Source organism: Pistacia vera, unplaced genomic scaffold (genome assembly GCF_008641045.1).
Source record: "Pistacia vera cultivar Batoury unplaced genomic scaffold, PisVer_v2 Contig524, whole genome shotgun sequence".
NCBI classification, from domain to species: Eukaryota; Viridiplantae; Streptophyta; class Magnoliopsida; order Sapindales; family Anacardiaceae; genus Pistacia; species Pistacia vera.
The window spans coordinates 848,597-858,911 of NW_022196362.1; the positions used below are offsets into that span (position 1 = coordinate 848,597).

Genomic DNA, 10,315 nt, shown 5'->3' on the forward strand with positions numbered 1-10,315 from the left:
ATGCATGCAAAGTCTCATTCTCAGCCTATACCTAAAGGGTTTGTAGTAGAAGGACAGTTGAGAATATAAATTTCACCATCATCCAAGTGAGCTAGTAGGTTCAGGGATAGAAGGTTTGATTCTTTCAAAACATGGTCTGGAAAACTTGAGAGGCAGCTGACAAACCTCCGCGGTGGAAGGCACAGGAAGTTGGACCGGAAGAGGAAACCAAGAAATCAGAAATGGAAAATAATTTGCCTGTGACAGATATTTTGATGCACTGGAAGGGCCTTGATTGGACCCTTAGAGTCTGTATTTATTTATTCATATCATTCAATATTTTATCGTTAATTTGATGATCGAGTACTAAGAATTTCATTAAAATTTAATTACAGGCTAGAGCAGATATTGCTTCCAGAAGACAGGGCTTGGCCATTTCTTCTCCGTTTTCCCGTCTCTTCATTTGGTATCTGTCTCGGAGTTAGCAGCCAAGCAATTTATGGAAAACTTTGGCCACTCTGAATCCACAAAGTTTCTCCACATAACCCCACTTATAAATCTTGTTCTGTGGTTCATAGCCGTTGCTCTTGTGGTTGTTATCTTTTCAGTCTACCTTATGAAAGTAATTTTTTACTTTGAAGCCGTTCGTCGCGAGTATTACCATCCAATTCGTGTCAACTTCTCTTTGCTCCTTGGAAGCCTACTGTTTTTACTATGGGAGTCCCACCTTCAATTACTAAGACCTTACCTGGAGCCCTTTGGTATGTTATTATGACTCCAATATTTTGTTTTGAGCTTAAGCTCTATGGACAGTGGATGTCAGGAGGCCAACGCAGACTTTCAAAGGTGGCTAATCCTTCAAATCATCTAGCAATTGTTGGCAACTTTGTGGGGCATTATTGGGGCATCCATGGGGCTAAAAGAAGGGCCTTTTTTCTTTGCCGTTGGCCTGGCTCATACACAGTCCTGTTGTTAATCTCTTACCAAAGACTTCCAACAAATGAAACGCTCCCAAAGGAACTCATCCTGTGTTCTTTTGGTCGCAGCGCCTAGTGTTGCTCTATGGCATAGGGCAAGGTTCAAGGTTCATTTGATTATGGATCACGGATCGCCTACTTCATTTGCTTGTTCCTTTATTCTCACTGGTTAGTCTCCAATCGCCTAAATACATTACTCGTTGATCTTACTACTCATAATCATATAGTTCTAACCTCTGCTATTTTTTGGTTCTTAAATGTGATTATGCAGGCAGTTCGAATCAATTTTTTCCGAGGATTCAAGTAAGGACATGAATGAATTCTGTTTAAGCTATTGTTTGCAATTTAAGGTTCAGTTTTCTCAAGAATGTGTTGTCCTTGAATTTACAGGTTCTCATTGGCTTGGTGGGCATACACATTCCAATGACTGGGCTGCAATTGCTACCATTAGGTACTCAAATGAAGTCACCAATGTAGTAACTCGAATTCTTGCTGTTACACTCTCTTCAATTTCCTCACTCGTTGTAACAGCTCTCCTTGTAACTACAATACTCCACGCCTTTGTGCTCCGAGACCTCTTCTTAATGACATTGCCATTGCCATTAGTGAAAAAAGGCCAAAACACCACCATCACAGAAAGTGGCTCCATCATCTAAGACATGGAAGCTCAGACCACAAAGATATTGAAAATTACTTGAAATTTTCCGGAAGGTAAGTATGTAGAAGCTTGTGTAGATCCTCGTAGTACTGAAAATGAAGAGAGTATTGAGAATAAAGTGTGAGCTATTTTTGGCCCAAGTAGTGTTCAGGAGTGATGTGTTAAATGTTTGATCCTCGCCATTTTCGAATCTTCATCATTGAATCATGTGAGGAACATATTATAATTAGGAAGTCTAAACAGTTCCAGTGACCATGCTCAGAAATGAGATGAAGATTCATGCGGCAGGGATGATGTAAGTAAAACAGTTGTATTAGTTAATAATCAGATATCATTTATGTAAATTTTGACTATTCTAGAATAAGAGTGCCAAATCTTTTGTAATTCACATGCGGTCCAATGAATTAATAACCAAACAAAAACAAATGATACCTTCCTCTGCACTCCTACACATATGGCATATCAGTAGTATTATTTCTTACACTAATATGAGACTTTTGGTTATTTCAAAAGTATTGTTCATCTCTTTGGTTATTTAATTAAATGAGGTTTAATGAATTAAAGGAAACAAATGGACCTCTCCCTGCAGCTCCCACACCATATGGAGCCCTTGCGCTGCTTGACTTTTTTTTAGTATTATAAGCTAACTATATGGGTTAGAATCAATACAGATAATCACATTACATAATTGATTTAAAACTATACTTTTAAAGGCTATGAAATATGTGAGACTTTAAAAAAAAAAGAATTGTTGGATCATAGCAACTTTGAAAGCAAAGGCAAAATGCGCAAAATCAGGCAACTGAAATAGCATTTTACAGGCCAAATGGACAAAAATATCCATGTAAATTCCCATGGAACCCAAAATCTACTGGTCATCATGTAGACCAGATAAATCCAAACTTATTGACAAAATGGACCATGATAAATCAATGGTCAACTTGGCCGTTGTTGACGATCAACGATGAACAACTTTTAGCCGTCTTGACGGCAGAATTGGTCTTTATGACAGCGATGCAGATCTGGCCTTTTGCGGCCATCGACGGCTAGAGATCTGGCGTAAATCTGCATTTTCAGCAAATCCATTTCTGGCCAGATCGACAAACCATAGGCAAGATTCGATCAGTATGAGTCGTAACGGTAGATTCCAACCAGATTCTGGCGATGGTGGCCGAAATTTGGCACTGCGGTGGTAGGGGGTTTTGGCATTTTATATATTGGGTGTTTTGTAATTAACAAAACCAAGGATATTTCGTCCACATTGTCCATTGTTTGGGACAAAATTGGACAGAAATTGGATTACCGAAGTAATATTTTAATACACATCCTCCCTCCAGATGATATTATTCCCGGTAATTACCCGTTTTGGCACTGTTTGATCATTATTTTGATAATGTTTTTGTATAAAAAATGCAAAACAATAATCTGCTCAATTAAAAAATATTACCCTTGTTAAAAAATTTCAACCATCAAAAAACGGCCCAAAAGGCTATGAAATATGTGAGACTTAAAAAAAAAAAAAAAATGTTGGATCATAGCAACTTTGAAAAGCAAAGGCAAAATGCACAAAATCAGGCAACCTGAAGATAGAATAATAGATTTTGCCAGGCCCAAACTATTGACAAATGGATCCATGTAAATCAAATGGAACCCCAAATCTACTGGATCATTCCTGTAGTTCTCTCGGCAACCTGCAATTTAACTTCTGTAAAATATTTTCCTATTTCCAACCATAATTTTTTTGTTAATTCTCGACACATTTTTGGAATTCTAAATTCATGGATTTGACATGGGGCGGGCATATGCCAGTTTAGGCAAGAACATTCATGCATTTGCTGAATGGCTTGAGATGTTCTGCAAAAATATGTAACGTGCATTAAGGGAATTTTATGTGGAAAGAAGATCATCCAAAACAAGAAACTGCAGCTGCCCATGTGTTTACTTAATACATGTTCCTTACTTGTATCATCCTCTTTCTCCAAACAACTCACTGATATAGACCTTGTTTATTAGTGCAATGAATAATATCCAAGTGTCAATACTACTAGATAATCCTAACACTTAAATATATGCATTGTTCATTGTCCTAAAACTCATAACAACGACTTCAAACCTTATTGCTCTATCCGACACAAACCTGCAACAAGGCTTTCTCACCTAGCCTGTCATGTTTGTGTGCATCTCGTCTCAAGTCATTCCAAATCAACCTTCACGGGCAAGCAATTTTCCCTTTTTTTAAGGCGTAATTACTGTTCTCACAACGCATATTGAGCTAAATAAGTCATTGTGTGGAGAAAATTAAACTGTGTATTCTCTTCTACCCTTCCCACGTCAGCCCTTTGTTTTCCCGGGTATAACAATATATATATATATATTAATATCAAATATTACAGATAAGTATCACGTTTATGTTACTAATACAATATATTTTACGTATAAAAAAATATTAATTCCATTGACATCATGGGGCTCTATGTATCTTGCAATTTGATCCTTACGTTGAAATATTTAGTTGAAGTATTCAGTACTCCAGGATTGACGAGGCTTAAGAAAAATTATTAATTAAGTGCCAAAATCAGCATTTCAACCCATATGTATATATATCACTTTAAGTAAGTAACCAACTCTTAGGTGATCGAGTGGTTCGATAGAGATTTTTGGATATATTATTACTCAAGAGATCTTGAGTTCAAGTCCTCTTTTAATTGCTAATAAGAGTGCTTACTGAAACTCTTACCTGATTGATAGTTCCAGAGTCTTGAGGGACAGTTGAGATGTGCATAAGTTGGCCTGGACGTCCTCGATCATCTTAAAAAAAAAAAAAAAAAAAAAAAAAAGGAGTTCGAGTCATTTCTCAGTTGCTAATAGGGATGGTTACTAGAACTCTTACCCAATCAGTAGTTCCAGGGTTTTGGAAGATTAGTTGAGATGTGTATAAGCTAATCCGGACACCCTGATCATCTTTGAAAAAAAAAAAAAAAATCACTTTTGAGTAAGATTAATTTTTAGTTATTTTTCCAAAACTTTCTGGAGGAGGATATCAATAAGCTTGCACATGGTTACAACTTACAGGCTATTAGGGTTGAAAATCTTGAAACCATTTGTCCCACGAGTTTCACAAATTAATGGGTAAAATTGAAGTCAAGGAAACGATTTTCTTATAAACTATGAACGCATGCAGCGACAGTGTATAGTTAACATGCAATTGAATAATTAAATTTTGATGAAGAAAAACATTTTTTCTTCTTCCCTGTGTTGTATAACACTACAAGAAATAGTACTTTTTGCAACCAATTTTTTTGCAACTAGGCAAAAATGGTTGCAGATAAGTGCTCTTTCACTTTGAATATTTTCCTCATGATTCATGCAAATGTTAATTGTGAAATCTACTTTGATAACTTCTTGAAATTTAAATGAAATAATTTTTTTTTTTCTAATATAATGCTTATACATATGCTTTGTTTCTATGAATGTCTTTATAATTCTGTAACGTGGGATCTAGGCAGCAAACCAAAATCTAATTGCTTATTGCAAATACTGTTGCTATGTAATTGAACTTTTGTAGACTTGTTAGAAATGAAATTCCTCTAGGTTTCTATTTTCAATTTTTTGAAATGAACTTCTGTTACTATGTAAATGAACTTCTGTAGACTTGTTAGAATGAATTGTGCTACTGACTTTGGGCATTGGAAGGCCACAAGAAAGGATAGGCCTGTTCACTACAATAGTGAAGCTGTGGGGATGATAAAGACTCTGGCTTTCCACCGAGGTAAAGCTCCAAAAGGTGGCCGAACTGATTGGGTTATTGATTTTTGTTTTTGGTTATGCACACATGATAGTGCATTATTGGATTTTTATTGCTCATGTTGCTAAAAAATCCATGTATGGACTATTGACTTTATATGCAATGAAGATAATTAATGTTATTGATTCACATTTTTGTATTGTGTCTCTCTTATTTTGTTGATGCTCAATGTGTTAAGATGAATTACAAGGAGCAACAACATTGCTCTTAAATGTAATCCCATTTGCCACTAAAATTTTAGTCGTAGAAATAATAAACAATCTTGGACTAATAAATTATTATTGACTAAAAAAATTAGCTTCGAAATCTCATATACTATGGGCAATTATACCACTTAGATGTAGAAAAATTCGTTTTCCTAACCAAATGATTAGTTGTGAAATCAAAGAAAACAAATTGGCCAAACACTTTTAACAATTAAAATTGAGCTGCTTTTGTCACTAATAATATAGTCATTAAAACACATTTTTTGTAACTAATTTAATGGTTGCGGAAAGAAAATTATCATATTTCGATCCAACATTCACCGACTAAATTTTTTGACAATTACAACTAAAGTTTTAGTCAGTAAAAGAGGCATTTTGCAACTGAAAAGTAGTTGCGAAATGCTTTTACTAAAGTACCTTTAAGCATTCGATGTCTATTTTTTTGGGAATTATTATCAATTTTTCAGTTACTAAAAGTTACATTATACGACTAAATCAATAGTCGTGATACAATTTTACCAAATTACCCTTATTCATTCAACATCTAATTTAGAAGACTTTTTCGAGTTAATTAGTAACTAAATTGTTAGTTGTTAAAGAAAAAGTTTTGGTGTCTAACCATGATTTTAGTTACGGATACTTTATGTGATAATGATTTTGCAACTAACTGATGACTTGGAATTTTAGACGCAATAAATAATCAGTGTCTAAATTTAACTATTACCATCTATTACCCGTAGATGTCAAATGTCATTTAGTGATGATTGGGCGACCAAACTAACACGCCACTACGGCAACTTTCAGAACAACGAAGAGACCATCTAGAGAAATTATTATACAGAGGCGAGTGGTGGTCCCTTTAGAAGAAAATTATAGATCGCAACTGTATATCCATATCATTTTTTTGTGGTGGCAAATCAGAGTTTTGGCTTTTCATTCATTACATATCTGTTCCTATTCATCAGTCATTTCAGAAAAAAACATTATAGATAGGTAATAAATATACTCCTTTTCTTGTTGAAAGATATTTCTGTAACCAAACTTGAAAGATCGAATATTTCAATTGATTCTCCCTTCTATCAAATATGATGCCCTTCCATATCCTGCTCCATTCTCAAGGGTGTCCACATAGCCAGCTATATTTTTTTTCGTCAGATTCATTTAATTACTACTAGAGTGTACGTGTGTGGCTTGAAACAAATCATCTCAACCGGCCTTCTGGTTAGCTAATTAATACTAGATCGAGAATTGCATTAGTGGATCAATTGGTTAAGTTGTACAAGGGAGTAATTACTGGGTTTAATGTTATTTGCAATATCAGTTTCATTAGATAAGTTGCGGTTAGGTGTAATGATAATTATATCTCCTAAATCAACATTAGATCATACCTCGCATTAGTACCACTCAATGTAATGTGAATTGATTTGACAGTTGATATAGATATATAGAGTTTACTAGGACTGTTCAAATCCAGATATCCGATCCGAATAGGGCTTTTCCTGATCCGATCCGAATTTTCGGATCAGGCTATATCCTAATTCGAATCCGATCAGAATTATGTGGATATTCGGTTTTACGGATATCCGATTATTCGGATCAGATAATCGGATATCCGAAATTGATCCGAATTTTAAAATTTTCTTATTAAAATTAAATAATTCTAGCAATAAAATTGAAATTATAATTCCTATCTAAAAAAATTAACATGAAGCGCAAAACATTTAACCTATGTTCTCCAAACACTCTCACAGCCTAAATGACTATGCTATCTTCATTGCCAATTCTTACTCGTCATCATCCTCCTGTACAAAACAAAACAAAACAAATAAACTATTTCAATAAACAACTTTTAAGACTAACAACAAAATTAATTGCATAAGGAATTTTATAGCATAATATTTCACAGTTATTCAGGCATGTCGTTTTTCTACTCAAAACATTTTATCAAAAATAGAAGACAAGAACTTCCCTGCTATATTACTTATGAAAAACTCAACTAATAACTGGTACATTATTCAACTAAAAAAAATGTGGAAATATTTCACATAAAAGGATACTTTAATAGCACTAAAAAAAAAAAAGATAACGGAAATAAAGTACTGTTCATACTTGCAGGTTGTGCGAAGATGAGTGATCATTCTATTGAAAAATGTTGGCTCCTCCATTAAATTCCAACTTCTCAATTATCCCGCTACCTGTATCAAATGCGGAAATGGGTATAAATTGTTAAGAAATGAGTAGCGATTCATACTTCTGAATTTTTTTTTTTGAAATTTCTGATTCAGCCAGACATGTGAAGCCCCATTGTTTGTTGGGACATTTTGTCAAACAGGTAATACACAACACGAAAAAGTTGATAAACTGAATTGATTGGAACATTTAATCAAACACATGGCATGCCTTATATAAGTGTATAAAAATAACCCACCAAAACAATTTGCTTTCTAAGTGCTAAATGTAAACATTTAGCACAGACATAAAGTCTGCAATTAAAATTCAGCCGATAAAATTCAACAAATCTAAATTCTAAAGAAATTTACTTGCGATCGATTTGGGGCTTCAATCGTCAGAAAGACTGAGATCTGAGAGAGTTGAGCGAGAGAGACTGAGATCTGAGAGTGTTCGAGCGAGAGAGACCGAGAGAGTTGAGCGAGAGAGACCGAGATCTGAATCTGAGAGAGTTTGAGTGGCTGACTGACTGTGTGTCTGTGTCTGTGTGTGTTAGAGCGAGAGAGACCGAGAGAGTTGACCAAGAGAGAGTGAGAGACTGAGATGAGATCTGGTCTGAGAGAGTTTGAGTGACTGTGTGTCTGTGCGTGTTCGAGCGAGAGAGACTGAGAGTGAGAGAGTTGAGTTAGTTGTGTTAGACTGTTAGGGTTATTTTAAAACTCAAAACGACGTAGTTTAGTAAAATCCGAATCGGATACGGATATCCGATTTTTTAACAATCCTGATCCAGTATCCGATCCGAATATTCAGATTTTTTAAAATAACGATCCATATCCGATCCGAATTTTTGGATATTCGATTTTTTCGGACCGGATCAGGATCAGATATCGGATTTTTTTGCACAGCCCTAGAGTTTACCCTTGAGTGATAAAACTTTGACCCATGTTGGATGGCTTGAGTTGTCAACCTATATCACTATCCACCCAATTGTATTGCACTGGTTTGAAGTTGACTTCGTCAAAGTTTTTACTGTCTTACTTTGTTCGACGAAGCTCTAGTCTTGTAAATACCAATAGGACTAGGCCTGCAAATGATCGCGGGCTCGAGCTCAAGTGGCTCATGTGTTGAGCCAAGCTGAGTTTGAGTCGATCATATATCTATCGAGCTCGAGCAAGAGTTTGACAATTGAAGTTCGGTCAAGCTCTAACTCGAGCTTGAGCTTCAATTATTCTAACTAAGCCGAACTTGAACTTCTCAATACTCGTCTCGGTTCGGCTCGATTGCAACCCTATCAATAACTCAACTTTGTTAGAGTTCTTATAGTAATCTATGGCTCGTGAGCCAACATTTAAACATTCCCACTTAGATGGATCGATCAAGTCACAAAAGCTTTTATACATGGAGCGACATTATTCAATGCTAGCTAACCTAATCAACAATATTGCTTGAACATTCATATCTATCGTGATGGGACTAGCAACTGGTAAAAATGTTGTAAAATCACATGTGCCTCTCTAACCAATTAGGGAAATGTGGCCAAACATCTTTCAAAATGTATAGAGAAATAAAGTGAAATTAGAAAACAAAAACATTACAATCATTGACCTCAGAACCCATTATAGTATATAATCTTTATACATGGACCCTCCATAGATTATATTCTTAATTAATCACATGCATGCCTTTAAAACTTAGGTACCCAATGGCAGATTATCTTTAATCCAAACAGTAAACGACATGTTCCCACCCAAGGTTCAGTGAAATCTCAGGTTGGTACCTCTGGTTTCATAAATTCCAGATTCCCACCCTTAAATGGACGTTGTTGGTGACGGCATAGGGACATATGGTTCTTGCAGCAAATTGCCCTCGGACCTTCTCCTTCTTCATCTCCCCTTCTCTTCTTCATAGCACATTCCAAACCCACCACAACCGACCTGTTGAGGATACTTTGCCTCAATCTAAGGCATAATATTTGTAACAATTTTGACCTGTGATTCTAGCCTTGATTCTACGATATTCTTTCCATCATTTCCATTGTAATTGATATGTAAATATTCTAGATTGATTTGTAAATATTCTGTACATCTATATAAATAGAAATACTCACCACTTCAAGCAGTGTGATGAATTCTCTTCAAATTGTCTCATGGTATCAAGAGCAATCTTGGCTTAACATCTATCGATCCTTCAACCTCTCCATGGTTGCCGAATCTAATCCCACTCTCCTCCCTTTCCACACCATGATCCACATGGTAACAATCAAGCTCTCCTCCTCAAACTACCTCCTATGGACAAGCCAACTCATTCCTCTTCTTGAGAGTCAAGAATTACTCAAGCATGTAGATGGAACTCTTGAGCCTCCTCCACGGTTTGACCTACCCAACTCTCAGACACCAAACCCCAAATATCTGACGTGGAAAACCACTGATCAAAGGCTTCTCAGCCTTCTCCTCTCCTCCTCACCGAGGAGGCCATGGCTGAAGTCGTTAGACTCTCCACCTCCCACGAGGTCTGGCTCACC

The 10,315-nt window shown here is 35.9% G+C and overlaps 1 pseudogene; it reads left to right on the forward strand.

Annotated features, from left to right (window-relative positions):
• On the forward strand, positions 1-5,630 carry LOC116106845 (annotated as a pseudogene).
• Positions 5,631-10,315: the final 4,685 nt, after the last annotated feature.